The sequence below is a fragment of the Beta vulgaris genome, chromosome 8 (assembly GCF_026745355.1).
Source record: "Beta vulgaris subsp. vulgaris cultivar EL10 chromosome 8, EL10.2, whole genome shotgun sequence".
Taxonomy (NCBI): Eukaryota; Viridiplantae; Streptophyta; class Magnoliopsida; order Caryophyllales; family Amaranthaceae; genus Beta; species Beta vulgaris.
In genome coordinates this window covers 19,245,689-19,269,003 of record NC_079209.1, presented here as the reverse complement: position 1 = coordinate 19,269,003, position 23,315 = coordinate 19,245,689, and the positions used below count along the sequence as shown (strand labels likewise).

The window sequence follows — 23,315 nt, the reverse complement described above, 5'->3', positions numbered from 1 at the left end:
AGCATGGCGCAACAACAAGAAAAGCGAAAGTTACCTTTGGGGCTCGAGGTACCCGCGTGTCTCCCTTCGACACCTTTAGTTTAAGCTGTTCCTGGACCCTCTGATTGGCGGTTAGCCGTTTCTATATCTCGTCGCTAAGTTCTTGACGGTCTATGACTGCAAGACAATACAAAAACAATTAAAACCATTTAAAGAAAAGAACGGACCCCTCGAAAAGGCCAAAGGTTCGCCCTCCAGTATTGAGGAACTTGCTTTCGATTACCCCTCTCGATGACGGTGACATACTGGCAAAAATGGCTACCCTAGCCTCATCCTCTGTCATTCGAGGTACAAATCTATTCAGCCACAAATTTGGGCCCTCGAGTAGGGGAACCCCCGGGAAATCCCACTGCTCGGCCCGGTATACATACATAAACTCGGTGTGAAAGAATTATTGATTCGAGGGCATGACTCCAACGATTTTGTAGGGGTGACGGACCTGGAAGCTCCACCAGCCTTCTCCATTCGAGGTGGCGGACATGATGACGAGCTTGTCCATTCTAGGTTTTAGCAGGGAGGAGGGGTCCCCGAGCTAGATGAGGTGCCCCCAATATCCTTCAGTAGAGGGCTCCATCCAGAACGGTCCATTAGAAAGTTAAACAAAGAAGCAAAAGGATAAGATTGTACCTTAATTAAGAGTGCTCTCGACTCCCCGACTCGAAGTATAGAAACCAACCTTCAAGGCTCTCGAGATCGTGTGAAGAAGGGTGCAAGATCTCAAAACAATAAGAGCGTACAATCAGACAAAATAAAGTACTTGCCTCTGTTTATATAGATTGCCTGAAAAGGTCGGTTAACATCCGACGGGCTCAGGAATCCCTCAAACTTACGAGGAATCGGGCCTCTCAACAGGCCCAAAGTCACCAGCTCCCTGGACCAGTCTCCGCAAACTCCTCGGACTTGACTAAAGTCCAGCTGAATCTAGTGTCAGAGTGCAGCTGCTCCACCATGAAACCCTCTCCTCGCCGGAGCCCTAACTCCCCCGGGCAATTTATGCTCGGACGGATGCCAAAGACCTACATTTAGGCACTTCACCTAAATCGAGTGAAGGATATCTCGGCCATCGCCGACGCCGAGGTCGACACCCGTCAAGAGCTATGGTGTCATTTCCCTCGAGTTGGGCCCCTGGGAAACCCCGAGCGAGGTCCTTTACCCCCTCGAGTTACCTGGGGCTCATTGGCCCCAGGGAAACCACGAGCGAGGTCCTTCACTCCCTCGAGTTACCTAGGGCTATTGGCCCCTAGGAAACCTCGAGCGAGGACCTTCACTCCCTCGAGTTACCTGGGACCCATTGGCCCCTAGGAAGCCTCAAGCGAGGTCCTTCACTCCCTCGAGTTACCTAGGGCTTATTGGCCCTTGAGAAACCTCGAGCGAGGTCCTTTACTCCCTTGAGTTACCTGGGGCCCATTGGCCGCTAGGAAACCTCAAGTGAGGTCCTTCACTCCCTCGAGTTACCTGGGCCTCATTGGCCCTGGGAAACCTCGAGCCAGGTCCTTCATTCCCTCGAGTTACCTGGGGCTCTTTAGCCCTTGGGCAACCTCGAGCGAGGTCCCTTACCCCTTCGAGTTATCTGGGGCTCATTGGCCCCAGGGAAACCTCGAGCGAGGCCCTTCACTCCCTCGAGGTAGGCCAGGAGCCTAATCACGGGGGGAATTATGGTAACTTCCGTAAAACACGTGGCATCATAAGTGGCCTCTTCCACATATATATTTCGTGTTGGGCTAATGTTTGGGCCCATTAAAGCCTTAGTAGGCCACCACACGTTCCAAAGTCCTCTGCCAGCATGGCAAGCCCTCAGTGGGACCCACCGATCTTGAATGATGTGTCATCCTCGCAGGGACATTTTTACACATTTCAACACCTACAAATATGGAGCAGATCCCCATTTATTAAGGTAATAACTTCTAGACAAACTACTTCATATATCCCAATTAAATACACATCAACTGACTTGATCGTCGGAGGGGCGATTGCGGATCCACCCCTGGGGTAGTCTAACCCTCGTCTTGTGCAGGTCTCTCAGTAATCTTCGAGCATCCCGCCCTCATTAACCTTAATCTCGATATATCCCGCATAATACAAGTTTTTACCCGAAACAGTTTCATTTTATTATTCATGGTTTTGTTCTTGTATTTTTTTTTTTTTATTCCTTAATTTAGATTCAAATTTGCGTTCCTTATTTCATTCATGTACTTCTTTTATTATTTCGATTCAGATGTGTATGTTAATGTATGTAAAATTTTTGTCTATTTCCTTTCAGCATTATCTTGGGTGCATTTTTTTTATGCGTATCGTGTTGGTGTATTTCATTTTTGGATACGAGATTTTCGCACATTTAATATTGTGCGCCACAGATTCTATTTTTTTAAATACAAAAGGGTTGATATGCGTCGCACATGGAATACAGTGCGACGCAAATGCTGATGGTGGTGCTTTGGCTCAAGGGTCATTTGCGTCGCACATCGCTTAAGTCTTGCGCAAATGGCTTACGATCTGCGTCGAGTCTTAGTCCGACGCAGATCATCTCTTTTAATTTGTGTCGCGGCCTGTAGTGTTGGACCCATGTCCGACGCAAATGGGCGCCTTGCTTCCGACGCAAATTATCGATTTTGTACTAGTGAAAACATCAGCTCGTATGTAAATAACTTTTTTTGTGTGTGTTTGATTAAGGGATGAAATGGAAATAGATGGAAATGGTTCTTTTAAGATGAAAAAAAAAATACTCATAAGTACAATTATATTTTATTAGATATCAAGCATTAGAATTTAACCATGGTAAGGAAAAGCAAATGTTGAGAGGTGGATTTATGCTTTTAACCGTTAGTGGAAAAACGTTTAAAACCCCTTGAAATGTTAGGGACAAATGTATGCTTAACTCTAAAAAAATACATAACTATAGTTTTGCATAGTGAAAAGCTAAATTTAGATTTTGACTAAACAATCTAATAAAAATTAAGTATAACTTTTGCAACATAATTTGAAATTTTATACAACTTTATTACATTATTGGAACTTGCTTACAACTATAACACTAAAAAAATTAGATTAACATTTTAATTTTTAACCTATGCATTAGATCATATTATAATAAAGAAGTAATAATAGAAGTATGAATTTAATATAATAAGAGGTACTACATGATTATGGTAAGACTAGAATTTTTAGAATTGTAAAAAATTGGAGTTTGATTTGCACCAAAATTATCTAAAAATCAATATTGCAATTGAGTATTATAACTTTTGCTACATACTACAAAAAATACAAATTTAATTATTAGTGAATAGAGCTTCAGATTTGCATTAAAACAATAATTATTGATTAGGAATATAGTTATATTATTATAGTCGATATAATTATTATCAAATATCTCTCAGTAAATACCTAATCTATCTTTTTATTACTCTAAAGCTAATGAAATGCATATAATTCAACCACATATATATAAAAATAACCGTGCATCGCAGGTATAAATGGCAATGGGTCAAGGGTTCACACCGGATCTACCCAGACTTTACCCTAATTAGGGCTTGTTCTCCTCGACATAAAACAACTGTACTGAACTAAATCGAACTGAATTGAACTGAACTAAATTGAATTAAACTGAACTGAACTGAATTGAACTGAACTGAACTGAAATAAATTGAACTGAACCCAACTAAACTGAAAATAAGGTGGAAGAACAGGCCCTTAAAGGGTATAAGTCTTAATTTTTTGGACCCTATATGTAGGGGTAGTGTATGAGTATTTGATACTATCGGGTAAGCGTAGGTTAGGATCCACTTCTCAATTACACATACCTTACCCATAGACCACCCAAACTAATATATATTTTTTTTATTTAAAATAAATATATATTTTTTTAATATATATATAATATATATAAAAAAAAACCTTTTCTTTCAAAATAAAACCCTCAATCTATTACCCTAGCCGCACTATCACAGTCTCATCTTACCACTATCTCATTCTCTCACTCTAAAATATACTTCCTCCGTTCCATAATAAGTGAAACACTCCTCTAAAAAAGCTCTCACATAAAAGAGAGAAGCGTTTCACTTATATGGAACGGAGGAAGTATTCTTTATATATTAATATTTGGATTCATGAGACTTTTGGGATATGGAAAAACAATGTATTCCTGTGTAATATGATATTTTGCCTACTAATTATATATTGTGCTTAATAATTATATATACACGTGAAAATAAAAGCAAAAAAAAATGTATTGTTCCCATTATGGACCATAGATCCTACCCATACCCTATCGAACTCCATGAATACGGGTAAAGGTTCCAAAACAAAAATTTACTCTTCAGATATGGATAGGGTATGAGTGTACATCCAAAAATTAGGGTATAGGTAGAACTGATTAAAAAAGCCCAACCCGATTTTTTTATCTTTGGGATGGGATTTGGACAAGCCAAATGATTTTTTTAGTCTATTTTTTGGCTTGATTTAATTTTGGCACGAAAAGCTCGTCTTTTTTGGCCCAAAATATCGAGCTTTGGCACAAAATTTTTGCTCGTCCGACCAATGGTCAATTTTTTAAAGGCTTGGCTTGTCCCGAATCCGATCCAACCCGACCTATGATCAATTCTAGGTATGAGTAAGAGTCTAGCTTTACCCCCTTACTTATACATTGCAATCCTTTATCATAGGTACTTCAAAATATACTTTCCTCCAAAGTTCCTAGCTTCGTTCCTAACACCACCCCCCCAACTTATATCCCCTCCCAAGTCCCATCCATGAGATGAACTCCCTTAATTAGTCCAACTTGTCTCAGTTTACCATTCACCATGTGCAAAATATGTTCACAAACAGTAATTGGCAAAACAAAATCAGAGGAGGTCCCGCGTTTCTTTGTTCTCAAGCGTCCAATTGTTATTTGTCGTCTGGTTTTATGTGGAGGAGGAAGATTATCTAATAGTAGGTACATATAATTTTACTCAGCTCCTTTGTTTTCAAATCCGTGAATTTTGCTTTAATTTTTTATACTGCTCTATGGGAATTTTGCTATACAAATTCTGAGTCCTAATATTACTATTTGCCAATGTCAATTAATCTTATGCCACCGAAAAGCTAATATTTGTGTGATTGTTCTGCAACCGACTTTGCATATCACATGATTAACCCTGCTGGGATGTGTGCTCTCTCTGCGTATAAAAGCTCTGTTTTTGTTAGAACACAACTAATGGTTGCCCTATGATTTATGATCATTTATTATTTTATTACTTCCTAACTCTTCTACGTACCCCACCTTATTTTCTCTCTCTTCCAATTTCGTTTTTGCTCCTCTTTTTCTTGGTCCATCATGAAGAGCTGGACATCAATTTTTTGGCCAAATTTTTTCTCTCCTAATAAACTAATAATACTTTTATACTCTCTCTCCTCATAACCCACAAGGACATCAACGGTTGGGAGTACTCATACCCATAGCCCATAACCACAAGTGGTTAATGTGTGCAAATATCCTGATAACTTTAATTTAATACCATATGCATCACTAATTTGATATTACCTCCATTTTTTTAGATACAACATTGAAGTATTTATATTAGTCGAAGTACAATTTTCACCAATAATCTCTAATTATATAAAAATAAAAAATATAAAAAATATATATTTGAAAAGTGTATATCATGACAAATCAAACAATATCCCACATGACTATATTTTTTCTTATGTATAAATAACAATTAATGGTCAAAATATATTGGATGAATAGTGTCCAAAGTCAATATGTTACTAAAGAAGCGGAGGGAGTATTTGTTTCCCTTGAAACCCATTTCTACCTCGATTTTGATGGGAAAGCTTCTAAAACAACCAATATAATACCACCTCCGTAATTTTTCTATTACAATAATAGAGACTTCACACTTGCTAATGCACAACTTTAGCTATGAATATTTTTAGTTACTTTTTTGTAAAAATTATACAAATTTGATATTTTGAGAATATAAATCGAGACGAATCTAACAAGATCACAAATGACTATATTTTAACTACGTAAAAATTACAAGAGAAGTAAATGATGGTGAGTGAATAGTGTAAAAATTTCATTGTTGCAATAAAGTACGAGCTAATTTGCCTACACTACTCTTGCGATCCTGCCATTCTTTTTTTTACTTTTTATACATATATATTGATCTATTTTTACTTTCATCCTGATGCACGATATGGTCCTTATTGTTAGTTTTTACTCCCTCCGTCCTTTATTAGTTTACCCACTTTGACTTATAACACTATTCATCATTGTTAATTTGACCATCATTTATGCTTTATATGTGAGGAAAAATATAATCATGTGAATACGTTTGATTCGTCTCAATATGTAGTTTGGGAATATCAAATTTTTATAATTTTTACAAATGCATAATTAGAGATATTGTTACTCAATGTTTTGCATCGATAAATGTGAAAAGTCAAAACGGGTAAATAATAGAGGACGGAGGGAGTATATCATAAGAATTACAATGCAAGAGTTTTAGTAAACGACTAAGTCTGGCCTAGTATTTTACTATATACCATAACCCCCTCGGCCCCTCACATTCCCTCATTGCAAACTTCACACACACTATCTCATTATTTTCACTCTCTAAGAGCATCACCAATGGCTTGTTGGTCTTTTAGTTTTTTTCTTTCTCTCTCCTTTCCTCCTTCTTACACCTCACATCCCATTAAAACTCCCACCAGCTCATCTTTTTTTCTGACAATGTTTTGGTTGTTCTTACTTGGTTTTTTCTATTTCTCTTTCCTACTTTTATCAAACCCACAATATTCTCTCTCTTCTTCAATATTTATTTTTATATGAAATAGATGATTTAAATTAATAAAAGCTAATTAGATTACGTTAAATTAATTACAATAAATTAAATTACGTTAACTTGATATTATAAAATTAAAAAAAAAACACATTACATAAGATAGGTAATTTAAAACATACAAATACATGTGGATTGATACATAAAGATATATAATTTAAAACATACAAATACATGAACATTCTTTGGAATTCCGGATTTTGTAGCACACTAGGATCGATTTGGTAATTATTAACGTTACAAAATTTTTAACATTATAAATATAACCATAGGGAGGAAAGGAAGAGTGTTGCACTACTACAGCAAGAAACCACGTGGAGCGCTCCAACTTGCTGCTTAGTGGGCCTCTGACGTGGGTCAGGGCCACTAACAACAAACACCGCGTTTCACAAGGCTCACGTTTACTATTTGCTAAATTAACCTAAAACCAACCCATTGTAGATGCTCTAAGAGCAACTCTAACCGTTGTAATTTTGGAACTACTTTGTAATATTTGAGAGTAGTAAGCAAGTGGCTTAATCATTGGACCACAATTCAAGGTACCTACTAAAGAGCAGAACCTGCCTACCCAAACTAGTTGTTTGGCTTTAAAAATGCATGTGACTGTAAATTTGGTAAAGGACAATGCAATGCTCATCACTTCCTTATATTATTGGTACGTGGCTGTCCATCAACAAGCAAAGATACAAGATTTGTTTTTCGGGTCATGGGTCTTTTAAAATAGATATTTTGCATTTGATGAAGATTATTTCCGAACCAAATCGAAATTTTACCACTTCGTTTTCCTTTTCTCAACTCTCTAAATTTTATGAACTTTAAAATGGCAAATTCTAAAAATTCCTTTAGCCAATATTATGAGTATCTATAAAGTTCCTCCAGCACCATAAACAGTAAAATGATCACCAATAATATCAATAATTCAAAAACAACTAATCATATGTTGAAGAGATTAATATGCCCAAAATTTTAAAATATAATGTTGTGGCGTAACGTATAGAGCTATATAAATGTGTATATTGAATAATAAATTAAAGTATACAGCATTGATTGACATGTGATATCCATACAAGTAACAAGATGTTGTATCTTACATTGGAAGTCTATGTAAGTAGAAATTAAATATTTCTTGAAAAGCTGATGTGACCAATCAAGCTACAAGATCTTGTAGATCACCATTAGAGTTGCTCTAAGTTTCTCTTTTCCTCCATCTATCTTCACCAGTTGCACGGTTGCACATACCACCATTGAACGAACACCTTACTTGGATGGTGTTTTTTAGGCACCAAAGTTAAAGTTGGCATCCAAATCTTTTTTAAGCTGATAAAAAAATAATTTGTCAAATTTGAACTTCGCACATGTCAATCAAGCCTAATAACCAATAATATACAAGACCCTGTATGAATGTGGGACAAGGGTAAGGCATTCTAATAGACTTTGATTCCCAAACCCAAAATTGTCAGACACTCATTCTCGATTTCAACAAATATCAAAGATCGGAACACTTATTGAGACACATAGTCTTAGAACATAAGTTGGGTGTTTGTCAAATGTTATTCTTTTTCTCTTTAATTACTTTCAGTGCTACATCGTTGTGGTAATAAGTGTTTTGTAGAGGCAAAGAGTGTAGTGGGAACCATAACATTATAGGAAAACGACAATTATTTGAGACTTGAGAGTGATAATAAATAGGAAGATGACAAATATAAAGAGGAACACCGATAACTTTTGTGGGTCATGATTAACAAATAAAGAAATGTACAAGTAAAAGGAGGCATCCGTTTATGAAAAATGTAGCAAGTAAAAAAGATGAAGGGAATATTTTATTAACAAGTTTGATGTGTTATGCGATAAAATAATATATATTTTATTGAAAAATAGATGGAGTTGAGTACTTTATATGTTGATAGAGGGTATATAAAAAATTTTTACTTGCTTTTATTTTTAATAGTTGTAATATTTCGAATTTTGCACTATTCAGGCACTTACTTTGGTCGGAAATTTGTAAAATACTCATTCCTAAATAGAGTTATCATTTTTTTGGGCACAAGTATTAAGGAGAAATCATAAGTGAGACCTTACTTGTAATAAATCAGAATTAAAAATTGAAATTTGTACACTATTCATTAATTGTTTATTGAGTAGAGAGAATGTGTGACACTTCACAAAGTCATCTTGTTTACGGAGAAGTGAGTAATATAATAAAAAGTGAAATCTAAATCTATTTTAATTAGTGGACTCATACCAAATAAGGAAATGAAAAATATATTTGGGACAAACTTAAATGAAAAATGGGAGATCTATTTACAGATGGAGGGAGTATAATACAAACTTTAACATGTAATATTTTGAATTTATCTCGATATATTTTTACTATATTTCAACTTTTAAAATTTTCACATATATATATTTAGACATAATGATGGTCAAAGTTGTATATTAGTAGCGTGAAAGTCAAAATGTTGCAATTATTAAAAATGGAGAAGATATAGTAATAGTGATAACGTGCCAAAAATAAAAGTATTCAAACTAATTTAAGACAAAGAAAAATAAAAGCCTTTAGACTATTCTTGGACATACAAAGAGTCGATGATCTTACAACTCAACCGAGCTCTACTTATTGTAAAATAATTAGATTGATTAATTTTTAGTTAACCAAATTACACAATACAAAGCCTTTATTATTTTTTTTTTTTGGCAATTCAAAGTTTTTATTGATAACCAAAAAAAAAGGTACAGCAAAGGATCCTAATTAAGGATCAACAACAGAATACTAACTCCCCCCACCTCCTAGGGAGGGTTTGGAAGCCAACATTCTTTACACCCTGACATCAAACTAACACCAAGAAGTAAACTAAACAAACATTTGAGCTCCTAGTCTGAGCCCTGATTCAACAGCAATAACTCATTGATCTGAGGATCAGCTCTACAAGCTATATGAAACAAGATTACTCTAAAAACTTGACTTGTAGTCAGTAGCTGATTATCAAAAAATTTCTTGTTTCTTTGAAGCCATATGTGGTACACACTCTCCACAAAAAACATATTGTATAGCTGCTGTTTCCTTCTGCTGCCTCTACTGCAGTTGCTTGCCTTTTCAATGATTTCTGGAAGGTAGCAATTACTTGTGGAGTAATGAAGCATCTTCATACAGGATTGCCATATAGTCTTGTTGTAGCTACACTGGAAAAATAGATGAGATTGTGTTTCAACAGCAGCATTACATAGGACACAAGTAGCATCAACTGTTAACCCCCACTAAATCATTCTATCTTTAGTGATTAATCTGCCCAGTAACAGAAGCCAGGTGATGAATAGAGCTCGTGGACTAGCTTTACTGTTGCATATAACTCTCTTCCAAGGAACCTGAGGTTTTTCTCCTCTTAAAAACCAATAGAACTTTTTAATTGAGAATTTACCATCATGTTCAAACTGCAAACATTGCATTGGATTTTCCAGGTGATTTCTAGCCTCTAGAATTTTTTTCAAATCCCATGATAGCCTCTTAGGAATCTCCATACTCCAGACATCTCTCCTTTTTATGTAATAAGCATGTAACCATTTAATCCACAACCTATCTTGTTTTTGAGCCAAGGCCCAAAAAAACTTCCCAATAGCTGTTGTATTCCAAGTGATACTCTCCTTGAAATTGAGACCACCACTTGTCTTTTTATAACATAGGTCATCCCAAGCAACTAAAGCCTTCCTAGAGTCATTAGTTCCAGACCACAAGAAACTTCTAAGGATAGATTGAATCTCCCTTAATACTTTCTTTGGGAGAAGAAAAATCTGACTCCAGTAGAGTTGAATACCCTGCAGCACTGAACTAATCAATTGACTTCTGCCAGCATAAGACAGCTTCTTTGCAGTCCATAATTGGATTCTAGCCACCACCTTGGCAATGAGGGGTTTACATTCAGAGTAAAACAATTTCCTGACTTGCAAAGGTACCCCTAGATACTTAAATGGGAAGTTACCTACAGGGATATGAAGGATTTGCTGAAGCCTGTCTTTTTCATCATCATTAATCCCAGCAAAATATACATTACTTTTGTCTAGATTTGCTGCTAGACCTGAAGCAGCAGAGAACTCCTTAAAAGCTTGAAACATTAGATCAACTGAGCTCATATCAGCTCTAGCAAAGAGTAACAAATCATCAGCAAACATTAAATGGGTAATGCTAAGCTTCTCACATCTAGGATGATAGTTGAAGTTTGGATTTTCTTTGAGAGCCCCTAACTTTCTGGATAAATATTCCATGCTGATAGCAAACAAGAAAGGAGACAAGGGATCACCCTGTCTAAGCCCTTTTTTTGCTGCAAAGGGTCTACTTGGTATACCATTGATGAGTACAGTATATGATACAGAGGTAACACAAGTTTTAATCCAGTTCACAAAGTGAGAAGGGAACCCCAACTCATTTAACAGAGTAAACAGATATGGCCATTCCACTGAATCATAGGCCTTTCTAAGATCAATCTTCACCATGCACCTAGGGCTAATATTCTTTGTTGTATAACCCTTTATAAGCTCAGTAGCTAGCAATATATTATCAGAGATAGACCTATTAGGTATGAACCCTGATTGAGCTAGGTCAATGATATCACCCACAACTTTCTGAAGCCTCAAAGTGAGGATTTTAGCAATAATTTTGTACAAGACAGTACAGCAGGCTATAGGTCGATATTCTTTCACAGAAGAAGGGTTAGCAACCTTGGGAACAAGTGTAATCAGGGTATAATTGATAGAATCAGGAAACACACTAGTATCAAAGAAGTTCCAGATGGCTTTGTAAACCTGATTTTTAATCGTACCCCATACCTTCTTGAAAAAGAAGCTATTATAGCCATCAATTCCAGGAGCTTTATTGTCATCAATGCTTTTCAAAGCATTATCAATCTCACCTGTAGTGACTGGTGCAATGAGGTCTCTAGCAGCAGTAGGAGAGACTTGCCTTCCATTCCTAATAAGAGGGACATCCATGCCATGAAGAGAGCTAGCAGCTGTGCCAAGTAAATTCTTGTAGAAATCAAGAACTTCTTTCTGAATATCAGCATTTTTGAAGAGTTTAACACCCCTTTCATCATAGAGGACTTCAATACTATTTCTGACAAATCTTTCCTTCATTGAATGAAAGAAAAAATGATTATTATTGTCTCCCAATTTAAGCCATTGAATCCTCGATTTTTGCCTATAAGCACTTTCCTCAACTGCCATAAACTTCCTTAGCTCTGCACTTTGAGAAGCCTCTTGCATATGAAGTTGTTCAGACTCAGGGTTGCTCAATAGTGAGGTTTGAGTTAAATCCAGCTGCTCCTTGATATGCTCAATCCTAGCTCCCAGGTTTGCAAAGTCTCTCTTATGAAGAAGCTTCAGTTTACCTTTTAACACCTTCAACTTGTCCCACACTTGTTGCATCCAGTTGTGATTCTCAAAATCCAGCCATGTATCACTTATTATATGATCAAAAGCTACATGTTCTGCCATATAATTAAAAAATTTAAATGGCCTACTCCCTTGATGCTGAGAGTTGGCACATTTAAGGATCAAAGGGCTATGATCTGAAAGTCCAGGATTCAGCATTTCAACAACAACTCCTGCATAGTGAATCAGCCATGAACTATTAACCAAGCATCTATCAATTCGACTGAGAACCCTAGCTTCTCCATGACTCTTATTGTTCCAAGAATAGAAATGCCCACAGCTTCTTAACTCCAAGAGATCAGTAGCTTGAAGACAGTTACTGAAATCTTGAGTCTCATAGGTAGTAACAGGTCTTCCTTGAAACCTATCTTCAGAGGCAAGCACAACATTAAAATCACCTAACACACACCATTGATCATGAATGTGGTTATTAAGTCTCACAAGACTAATCCATAGATCTTTCCTAGCCTCCACTGTATGCAAACCATAAACTATGGTAACAACCATCTTGTTCCCATTCTGCTTGTCTGTAATGACTCCATGAATTAATTGTTCCTGCTTCTCTACTAGATCAAAACTTATCACATCAGTATTCCAGCCAACCCAAATTCTTCCTCTAGGAGAGAAGTCATAGTTATCCTCCCAATTCCAACAGTTCCCTAGCTTTTTCCTAATTTTACCACTGTTTTGGTTTTTAACTTTTGTTTCAAGTAAACCAATAACATGGACTTTATTATTCTTTATATGCTTCTTTACTTCTACTACTGAAGCAGGGTTATTCAAACCCCTTACATTCCATGTACTAAGTATCATGCTGGGTGCAGTTGATAAGAACTACTTCCCCCTTCATCTACTGTATGCACCACTGCCCCTGATCCTCCCTCGAAATTGATTCTCTTTTTACTACCAGAAGATGGTATAGTACTCCACTCTGTAGTTTGCACAGTTATATCAGGCTGTGCTATAGCTTTACCTTTATCAGTATCTTTAGGAAGAATCTCCACACTATCCTCATTCTCCTCCTCTATAACCTGCTTTTCACTTTCCCCTTTCTTGACTTGCTCATGCTTATCCAGCTGTTCATTAGCCACTTTAGTGACCTTAGGTATCCAGTGTTGTTTAGGAGCCTCTATCTTAGCTCCCATTCCCACCTTCTTCTTTCCACAATCATGGCCTGCAGTTTGACATTTATGACAAAATGGAGGGATCCAATCATATTGGACTTTTTGCTCAACAATTTCTCCATGAACATCTTCAATATGAATCACCTTTGGTACTGGCTTAGTAACATCCACCTCAATGAGAATTCTAGCAAAAGAAATTCTCATTTGCCTTGTTGTGCACTCATCAGCAAATGAAGGCACTCCCACCATGCTTCCTATCCTACTAAGAGTTTTAGGCCCCCAACAGTTTAGTGGTAAATTAGGAAATCTCACCCACAATGGAACCACTCTCATAATTTCTTCGTGAAAATTGAAACTTGTTGTCCACGCCTTCACTATCAATGGTCTATTATTCAGCGTGAAAGGCCCTGAATAAAGAATTTCATTTCTATCCTCTATATTCTCAAATTTCACTAAGAAATATCCATCCTCATGCAGAAATACTTTAGGTCTAGCAACTGTATTCCATTCCATAGCAATAAACCTTATGATAGTACCAATAGTTGGTGTTTGCCCCACCACATAAACCACCAAAGCATTAGCCCATACCTCAGCCAACTGTCCAACTTCCCCTTTATCTATTTGAGCAACATTTTTCCCATTTCTAAGGTTAGGAGCAACAAATTTCAGTGACATACCTTTAGCAGCAAGTTTCTTACCAGCTGTAAGGGTAGCCCATGATTTAGGAACTTCAGGAACCTTCTCTGTATTCTCAGTTAATGCCTCTACAACCTCTGCCTCCTTAGTTATTACTACATTCTTTGCACTTGCTTCAATCACTTTCTCAGCTTCATTGCTCTTCTCATTGTTCTTCATGACCTCAGCTTGTTGTCTTTGACTCGCTCTATTATTAGCAAAAGCTTGCTGCATAGCTGAAATAGCACTTTGCTTACTCATCGGAGCCGAAGCCGGCGTAGTCACTGGTATTACCATTTCCTCAGAACCTGCATTATTTTGCTCCTTCAAAGTTCCATTCTTTGAAGCTAAAACTTGTGCTTGACGCGTAACTGGGGGATTAGGTGTCTGTGTTTTCTTCTTTCTACCCATTTTTGCACCTGGAACTAGTAGTAGACCTTACTTAGCTGCAGGGCAACCATGGAAGCAAAAACCCTAAACCCTAACGGCGCCTTTTTCGAGAGAGATTTTTTTAAATATATAACCTATGATTCATACGCACAAAGCCTTTATTATAAAGTTATTCCTCTGCATCTATTTACTTGCTACATTTATTTTTGTACAAGAATTTATAAAACGAGACAGTATGAGAACCATAATTTTATAGGAAATGACAAATATTTGGATGTGGATAATCCCCCCTTGGACGACCCTTCTCACCATAATTCAAACAGGTAAAAGCAGTCATACCCTTTGACTTACTTCGACCCCTTCACTTTGATCTTCCCTGAATATTTTTCCCTTTTCCCTTTTGTTTTCCCCTCCCTCTACCCTCTGCATTGTATGCTCCAGATGATTCTCCACTCTCCTTCCTTCGAATGTTGTCACTCAAAATCAGATCACAGACAACATCATATACTAATTTTCTTTACCAGAAGAATTAGTAACAGCAGTTACAACAGTTTCCAAGCAGTAGGTAAGGAGGACAACAAAATTAGGGCTTTCACTTCATCCTCAAAGACAATATTAACCGAAGATAATTGACTTATTATTGAATTAAATTCATTAATATGTTCAACAGCATAACTACCATTATTCATCTCTAAATCAAATAAACGGCGCATCAAATATATTTTATTCATTGCCGAGGGCTATTCATACATATCTGGCAGTGCTTTGAGTAACCTCCCTATTGTTTTGATATCCTTGACCTTGAATGCCACAATTCGTGCCAATGTCAACCGCATCACCGCTAGTGCCTGCCGATCGAGTACGTTCCACGTAGCCTCATCAATGCTATCTTGCTTTGCAAACAAGGGTTGATACAGATTCTTCTGATATAAGAAGTATTCAGTTTGCATCTTCCAATATCCAAAATATGTTCCATCAAACTTCTCATTATGATCTTTGCATCCTCCATTGTTAATTATTTCTAGATCTAGACAATAAACCAACCTAGCTCTTGATACCACTTGTAAGTCTGTGTCCTAGTTCGTTGTTTCCACCCGATCAGGCGAAGGAGCCCGATGCCATCGAGCACTTCACAAAATTCCTCTGCTGCATTTTTCGTCTCGGGCCTTTAATAGCGGAGTTAATTATTACTTATGTTTTTTTTAAAAATCTTTTACTAGTAACATTTTTCAGTTTATGACTTGAACTTTTATTATTTGACTTTTAGTTAACTTTGACATTAATCTTGATTTGAATCCAAATAGTGTTTTCTTCATTAAAACCTGATAAACTCTAAACACTTTATATTTACACTTGATTAGATTTAATTATCCTCAAAACTTAACATGAAGAGAACATGTACACTCTTATTTTGAATTCTAGACCTGCAATTCCCTCATCCCACTCTACTCTTAAAGCTTTTATATCTACATATTAAACGTTGTGGACATGTTAGTCGGTTGTGATTGGTACATACCTCCTCTTTTCTTTTCTTAAATAAGTGAATCTTTTTCAAAAAGTTCTCACATAAAAGAGAAAAATATTTCACTTATTTTAGAATGAAAAAAGTATTATTTTTTTATTAGCTCGACTGATGTACCCTTTTTCTTCGCTTGACCAAATCCAATATCCTTGCTTGCTATTTTTTGCTCTGATTCTGCTCTCGAGTTCCTCTGTGCATGTGAATGATTCTTATTAGGATGGGAAATGGTCTAATGGAAGAGCAAACGAGCACTACCAATCTTAATGCTTGTTAAACTCCTCGAGAAAATTGGGATCTCACTCATCAAACATTCCCATGTTTTGTTTGCTTTTTTCAAGCGAATCAAAACAATCCATGGAGAACGATAAACTCCTCGAGAAAATTGGTATCATTGCTAAACACCACCAGCATTACTTATTCACAAATCACAGTGGTCCACCGTTGATTAATGCAATTCCCTTTGTGGCCCTCTCCAAATCTCAATCATTAAAATTTAAAAGTGACATGTATTACCTTTATTTGCATAATTATTAATCATTTATTCCTTCTTTTCCGTAAACATGTTCCTATTTTTTTTTTCAAGTTTGTTAATACATGTTTTCTATCGTTATCTTAAATTACGTAAGGAAAAAAAAATTAAAGCTTGATTTTTGTAGAGTATTTATTGAGATGAATCAAATAAGACTTCACATAAAGCCCAATATATTGGAGAAAAATCAGAAGATAAGCTATTTGAATAGTGCTAAGATTATCCAAATGAAAATATCTTTTTGAGACGAATAGAGCTCAATATATCTAATAGTTCTATATTTAAGTTTGTAATTCAGTCCCAACTTTTGATTATTTCTCAAAAGTCCTAACTTTTAGGTAGGACTTACAAAAACGATTCAAGTTGACTGGTTACCAATTTGACTAGTTTTTTTTTTCAATTTCTTGGACCATTTTTAATTCATCTCCTTCCTCCAACTCCCTGCTACCCCAACCCCCTCCCGTGCCACCCCCTCAATCTTTTTTAATTTCTTTAAGTAGTTTTAATTTCTTTTTTTCCTCCTCTTTCTCTCTCCTGCCTCCTTCTTCCCTGGCCAAAGCTGTAAAGGACAAAAATTGGATAGATATAATATGTTATACTGATGTACATATGTTCTTTTCTTACTCTTAGCTCTAGAAGGTCCAACCTAGTTGGTTTGTCCATCTAAGAGTGAGTTTAGGTTGTAATGGTTTTTTTGGTGTGAATATATTTTCTTACTTCGCAAAAAAAAGTCAATCCAAACACGACTAGTGCCCTTCAATCTCCTTCAGCACAACTTTTGGAAGGGTAAACAATTGGGACCGTTAAACATGTGGATAGATTCCTACTACTCCATACATTTATCCTAGCCACCATTTTCTCCACAATTCCTTCGCATTTAGAGGTTGAATATTTTTTAGAACAAATAGGAACTCCCAAGCAATACCTAAATGGTGATATAGTGTGAGCAAATCTTGAGGTGTCAGGAATTCTTCTAATCTCTTCAGGACTGACCTCAGCTATGTAGAAATTTGATTTTTGCTCATTCACCTTCAAACTATATCATAGTATCATGTCATCAGCAGAAACCAAGTGGTTCAATTCAACTTTTTTGCATCTTGGATGGAAAGAGAACCTTGGATTACTTTGGATCTTCTTCAGTAGCCTTGACATGTATTCCATGCATACAACAAATAACAGGGGGATCCCCCTGTCTTAAACCCATTTTTGATTCGAAGAACCTATGTAATGACCCATTTACCGTTAGAGTAAATCTTGGAGTAGTGATGCAAGTCATGACATCAAGGAAAGCTAAAGCTTGTAACATCTATTCTAGGAAGGCCCATTCAATAGTATCACTTGCTTTCCTCATATCAATTTTCGTAATGCAGCTTGATTTAACATTATGCCTACCCTAGTGTTTGACTACTACTTCCTCCGTTTCCTAAAGATCTTCCCACTTACTGTTCCTACAGATACCAAGGAAAATCAAGTTGTGTGGGGCATGGTGTGAGTAAAGTAGGAGAGAGAAAGGGGTTAAGATAAATAAACAATAAAAGGGGTTAAAGTAGGAGAGAGAAAGGGAGTAAAATTGAATTAATAATGTAATGGTGGACCACATGATAGTGACATGAGAGGGTAAATAGGGAAATTTGTTTTGCCAAATAAGGAATAAAGCAAAAGAGGGAAGATCTTTTGGAAACACTCTTAAACGGAAAGAGGGAAGATCTTTAGGAAACGGAGGGAGTATTAACTAACATACCATGTCATTTGGAACAATAAACTTGTCTTGAACAAAAGCTCCATGATTTTTAGAAATTAAATCAGGCAAAACTAGTTTAAGCCTATTACAAAGCATCTTGGTTATGCTTTTATACAAGGTATTATGTCATGCAATTGGCACATACTCAATTACTGAATTTGGAAAAGTAACTTTAAGAATTAAAGTTAGGATTATAACATTTAATTCTTTAAAAAGTGTAGTTGATGAGAAGAAATCTAGAATAGCTTAGGTCACTTCAGTAGTCCAGCTGTTGTTGTATCCCATGTGTCTCTGAAGAAATGAGATCCATAACCATAAGATCCTAGTGATTTATCACCAGGAATATCAAATAAAGCCTTTTTCACCTCATCGGTAGTATAAGATGAATTGAGGATTTGCAGATGTTCAACATTCACCTTTGACCCCATATTGACCACCACCTTCTTTACAGATTCTCTTTGCTCTATTCTAGTATGCAACAAAATCTGATAGTACTCCAAGAAGGCATCATTAACATCTTGAAGTTTATCTCTCCACACCCCAACTGCATCTTGAATAGCATGGACAATGTTCTTCAGCTTCCTTTGCCTTATTGATTGATGAAATAAGGTGACAATGAAAAATTAGGTCGTCACTAACCTCCTAATAGTCAAATAAACCTTACTAACAACCACTAAACTAGGTAAAGTGACAAGCAAGAGTAATTCTTCCACAATAATTAAGGAACACTAATATATATGTGTTGATTAAATAGTAAGCTAAGCTGAAAAAATAGTCAGAAGGTGTCAACTTCCAACTAAAGTCTATTAATTTAAACTAACTACCAAAAAACAAAAAGGAATAGGGAAAGGGATCCAACACCAATCACATCATGATTTAGGCAATTAGAAGAGTGAAACATGGAGGAAAGAAAACCAAGCAACTAATTGAGATTATTGACTTTCTAAGCCCTCTCTCAAGGGTGCATAAAACTATCTAAATCACATAATTAAGCCATTATCATTGTCTCAACACATGCAATCAAGGAATAATCACAACGCTAATCCACAAAACCCTTACTTAAATCTTACCTCATGAATGTCAACTTTAATTTCCTTTCTCGATTTGATTAAGGCATCAATAAAAACAAACATTCAAGTGGTCGACTAGAATGCAATCAAATAGTAATCATGCCATTAATCAATTAATAAGCCTAATCAAACCCCTAATTTTATATTCAAACACCCAAAATCAATCATAGTTGGGTTTTCACCCAAATCCTAAACAATAAACTACTCTATAAACACAAAAATGAGAATTTTAGAGAAATTACCAACTAATAACATGATACTAAGCATTAATCCAACAATAAACTAAACAAAATAAACCACAAATCATTAAACTAAGCATGAATAATTAATCTAATAAAAACAATCAAAATAAAGCAAAAAAAGAGGAGATAAAGTAAGAAACGCTCATTGATTGGTTGTAAAACTTCAATACAAGTTATCACTTCTTGAATTTAAAAATCTCCAATATAATCTTTGTTTGAATTTTCTCATTTTTTCTATCTAACGTAAACTATAAAAGGTTAATCCTCCGTAAAATCCTAACTATTCTAAAAACTATGAGTGATGAATAAAACTTTGCCTAAAACTTGTTCACCTCCAAAATAAGGGTTAAGGTTTTATACAACATCTAATATTAAAAGAGAAAAAAAAGGGGAAAATATAATAGGAAAAGGTAAAAGAAAATGGAAAAAGAAAAAAAAAATTAAAAAAAAATTAAAAAAAAAATGAGAAAGTGGAAAAACGAAGTGCAGTGGACTGTAGAGTAAACAAGGGAGAATAGAAAGAAAAAATAAATGGAAAATGAAAAAGGTAAAACCAAAAAAAATCCCAAAAGATAGGACCCATTTTATGAGCCTTTATCTTAGAGGTTGATCGTTGTGAGTCCGTGTGTTGTTATGGTGGTAAGCAGAATTGGAGCTAAAACACCAACCTTTGAATACTATAAGATAAAGTCCCCCATATTATGAGCCTTTATCTTAATTTTCAGGAGACCAACCAAGCCAACATTATGCATTTCAACAAATTTCTTCACATCATGTTGCTTAAGTTGGTTGTTAATCCCCTTACATTCCTTATAGCAATCTTATCATGGTCGTTAGAAGGCTGACATCCTCTTAATTCCCCTGGCTCATTTTGAGAACATTCCACTTCACCTACCACAACGACATGAACTTGTTCATTCAATTTCTCATAAGTATTCTAAGTGTTTGTTGGCTCAGGACTAGTTAGAATCCTTGTTGCGGGATTTCTCACATCACTTGCCCAAATTCAGTAGTTGCATCATCTTTCACCTATTCAGCACCCTCTTCAGGTATCTACACATTTTTCTGCACTTCAGGCTGAACCATTTTAGCCCTCCACACCTTCTTGGGTTGTGGTTTCATACAGTCCTTAGCTTCATGGCCCGAACTACACATAACAAGTTTCCATTCATAAAACACCACCACAAGAACAATTTTGTCATGATCATTAATGAATGAAAGTAAGTTTGGGAGATGTTGATCAGTTTGAATCTCCATCATGACTCTAACAAACTGCAACTTCTCATGTTTACTAGTTGCCTGGTCAACTGTCATCATTTTACCAATTATATCCTTCGCAATCTTCCCAAGACATGTTTTCCCCTAATATTTGGAATCTAGCTGCAATTGCACACAAGTAGGAATTATCTTGATGATGTCCCTAACTCCCTACATTTATCAATATGGATTCCAAACATTGATAGTGATAGGTTTCTTGTCAAAAAAATTGAACAAGATTTCTCAACATTAAATCTCTTTTCTCCATTGAACGAAATCGCACAACATATATACCCTTTTAAAACCATTGCAATCTTCTCCACCCCATGATCTGTCCAAATCCTATGAATATATCCATCCATAACATGAATCGGGGGGTTAGCTGCCACAACATAACAATAAGTTGCAGAGCTCCAATAATTTATTTCACTTTGAACATCAGCCATGTTAATTTTCACCTTAGATTTCTGATTATTATCCACATATTCATTTCTAGCATTAGCTACTTTAGGATTATTAGGGGAAAATAAGATTATTGGTACAGGATGAATTGTACCTTCTGCACGATTTACTCACCGACTTTGTATAGGAGCCATTTTCATAGCATATTGTGTGATTGAAGTCAGCCAATTAGAAAAAAGTTTCTCTCACCTGCTCTTGCTGTTGAAAATCTTGCAACGATGACCTTGGAAAAAGAATTTCCTCCTAATCACCACCAGAACACTTTCCTTAATTTCTAATAGCGACACCCCCATAATCGAATCTAGAGATTTGATATTCCTTGCATGCGAATCAAAACTAGGTCCGATCCATTCCCTTTCTCCATTTGCAATTCTTCCTGCGTTGCCTTCATGTTAGCTTTAGACTTGCCATGGCTTCATGTGTTCATGGTCCGTAACAAAATTTTTTAGAAAGAGAAGCGTGCAGAACAATTTCGTTTGTTAGTTTGGAGTTGGATTAACATTAACAAAGAGTATTGTCTTTCAATATCAAGGTTGGAAAAAAAACAACGTAGTAAATGAAGATGTTTTCATATGTAGGAGTAGCTCATTAGAATAAATAGGGTTTATTCACCCGGTACCCCTGTGGTTTTTCAAAATTCATGGGGTACCCCTTGTTTTTAAAAACATACCAGGTACCCTTTCTATTTCTACAAAATGCATGAAATGCACTTAATGACTAATAGTGTCAAGTTTTCGTCAGACATTAATCCTAATTAACTATTTTAAACCCTAATTAAACCCTAATCCTAACACCTACCCCTAACCTTAACCCTAAATTCTAACCTACAACATAACCAGTAGTCCAACACCCGTCCTCCACCCTCCCACCACCCCCAGCAGCCTCACCCTCCTACCACTTCCTGCAGCCCCCTCCCCTACCCCCGCAGTCCCCCTCCCAACCCTTATCGATTTCCGTCGAACTCCGCCCCCCTCCCTCGATTTCCGTTAAAGTTCCCTACCCCCCGTAGAATCCCGTTGAATTCCCCTCCCCCACTTTATCGATTTTCGTTGAACTCCCCCCCCCCCCCAACACACACACACACACACACTCGTCGATTTCCATCAAAGTCCCCCCACCCCCCGTCGAATCCCGTTGAATTCCCCTCCCCCACCTTACCGGTTGTTGCTCTCTTCTTAGCCAAAACAAAAAACATACACGAAGGAGGGAGGATGAATAGGGTGTTGTGTTGTTGTGCTGCTGTTTCGCGGCAACAGGCGAGGAGACATCGAAGGTGGTGATGCGGTGGTTCACAAAGAGGAAGCAGCTAGATGAGAGAAGGGAAAAGGGGTGGCTACGAGGGTGGGTGGGTTACGGGGGTGCAGAGGAGGGGTTGCGACGGTAGCGGAAGGGGGTGGTGAGGGGGGTGGCAACGGGTGGTGGGAGGGTGGGCTACGGGGGGTGGAGGAAGGGGAGGGGTGGGGGAAGGGGTGGTTTGGTGATTAGAGTTAGGTTTAAGATGGGGGTTAGGTGTTAGGGGGTTAGGGTTAGTTTTAGGTTTTTGAGATTAGGATTAGAGGGGTTAATTAGGGTTCAAAGGGTTAATTAACCCTAATGACTAAAGAAAACTTGACATTGTTAGTCATTAAGGACATTTCATGCATTTTGTAGAAATAGAAAGGGTATTTGGTGCATTTTTTTAAATCAAGGGGTACCCCATAAATTTTGAAAAACCACAGGGGTACCTGGTGAAAAAACCGTAATAGATAACTAGTATTAAGTATTTGGGACCGGGTGTTGTCCCGGGTTGGAATTGTATTTCCGAACTTGATATGTATTTTTTTACATTTTCACTAAAATATATTAAGGAAAACTCAACATTTAAAAGGTACAAATATAATAATGTGGATACTTAAAGCATGATTAAAAGTTGGTTGAGATGGTAATTGTGTCGTCTATAATAGCAAGAGCTCACGGGTTCAAGTCTTGTTGCAAGCTAATTTTACTTTTGTTGATTGACATGAATTATGTACGCATTGGATA

General features: G+C 36.6%; 1 protein-coding gene across 2 annotated transcripts in view; it reads left to right on the top strand.

Moving 5' to 3' along the window:
* The first annotated feature begins 4,729 nt into the window (after positions 1 to 4,729).
* LOC104901307 (GDSL esterase/lipase At4g18970) overlaps positions 4,730 to 23,315 on the top strand; it is a 55,227-nt gene continuing 36,641 nt past the window's right edge. The window contains exon 1 of one of the 2 annotated variants that reach the window (XM_057391011.1): positions 4,730 to 4,965. The gene's annotated coding sequence lies outside the window, so the exon portion shown is untranslated. Of the gene's footprint in view, positions 4,970 to 23,315 lie in introns of both variants that reach the window. The other variant, XM_048634336.2, reaches the window with a different exon arrangement.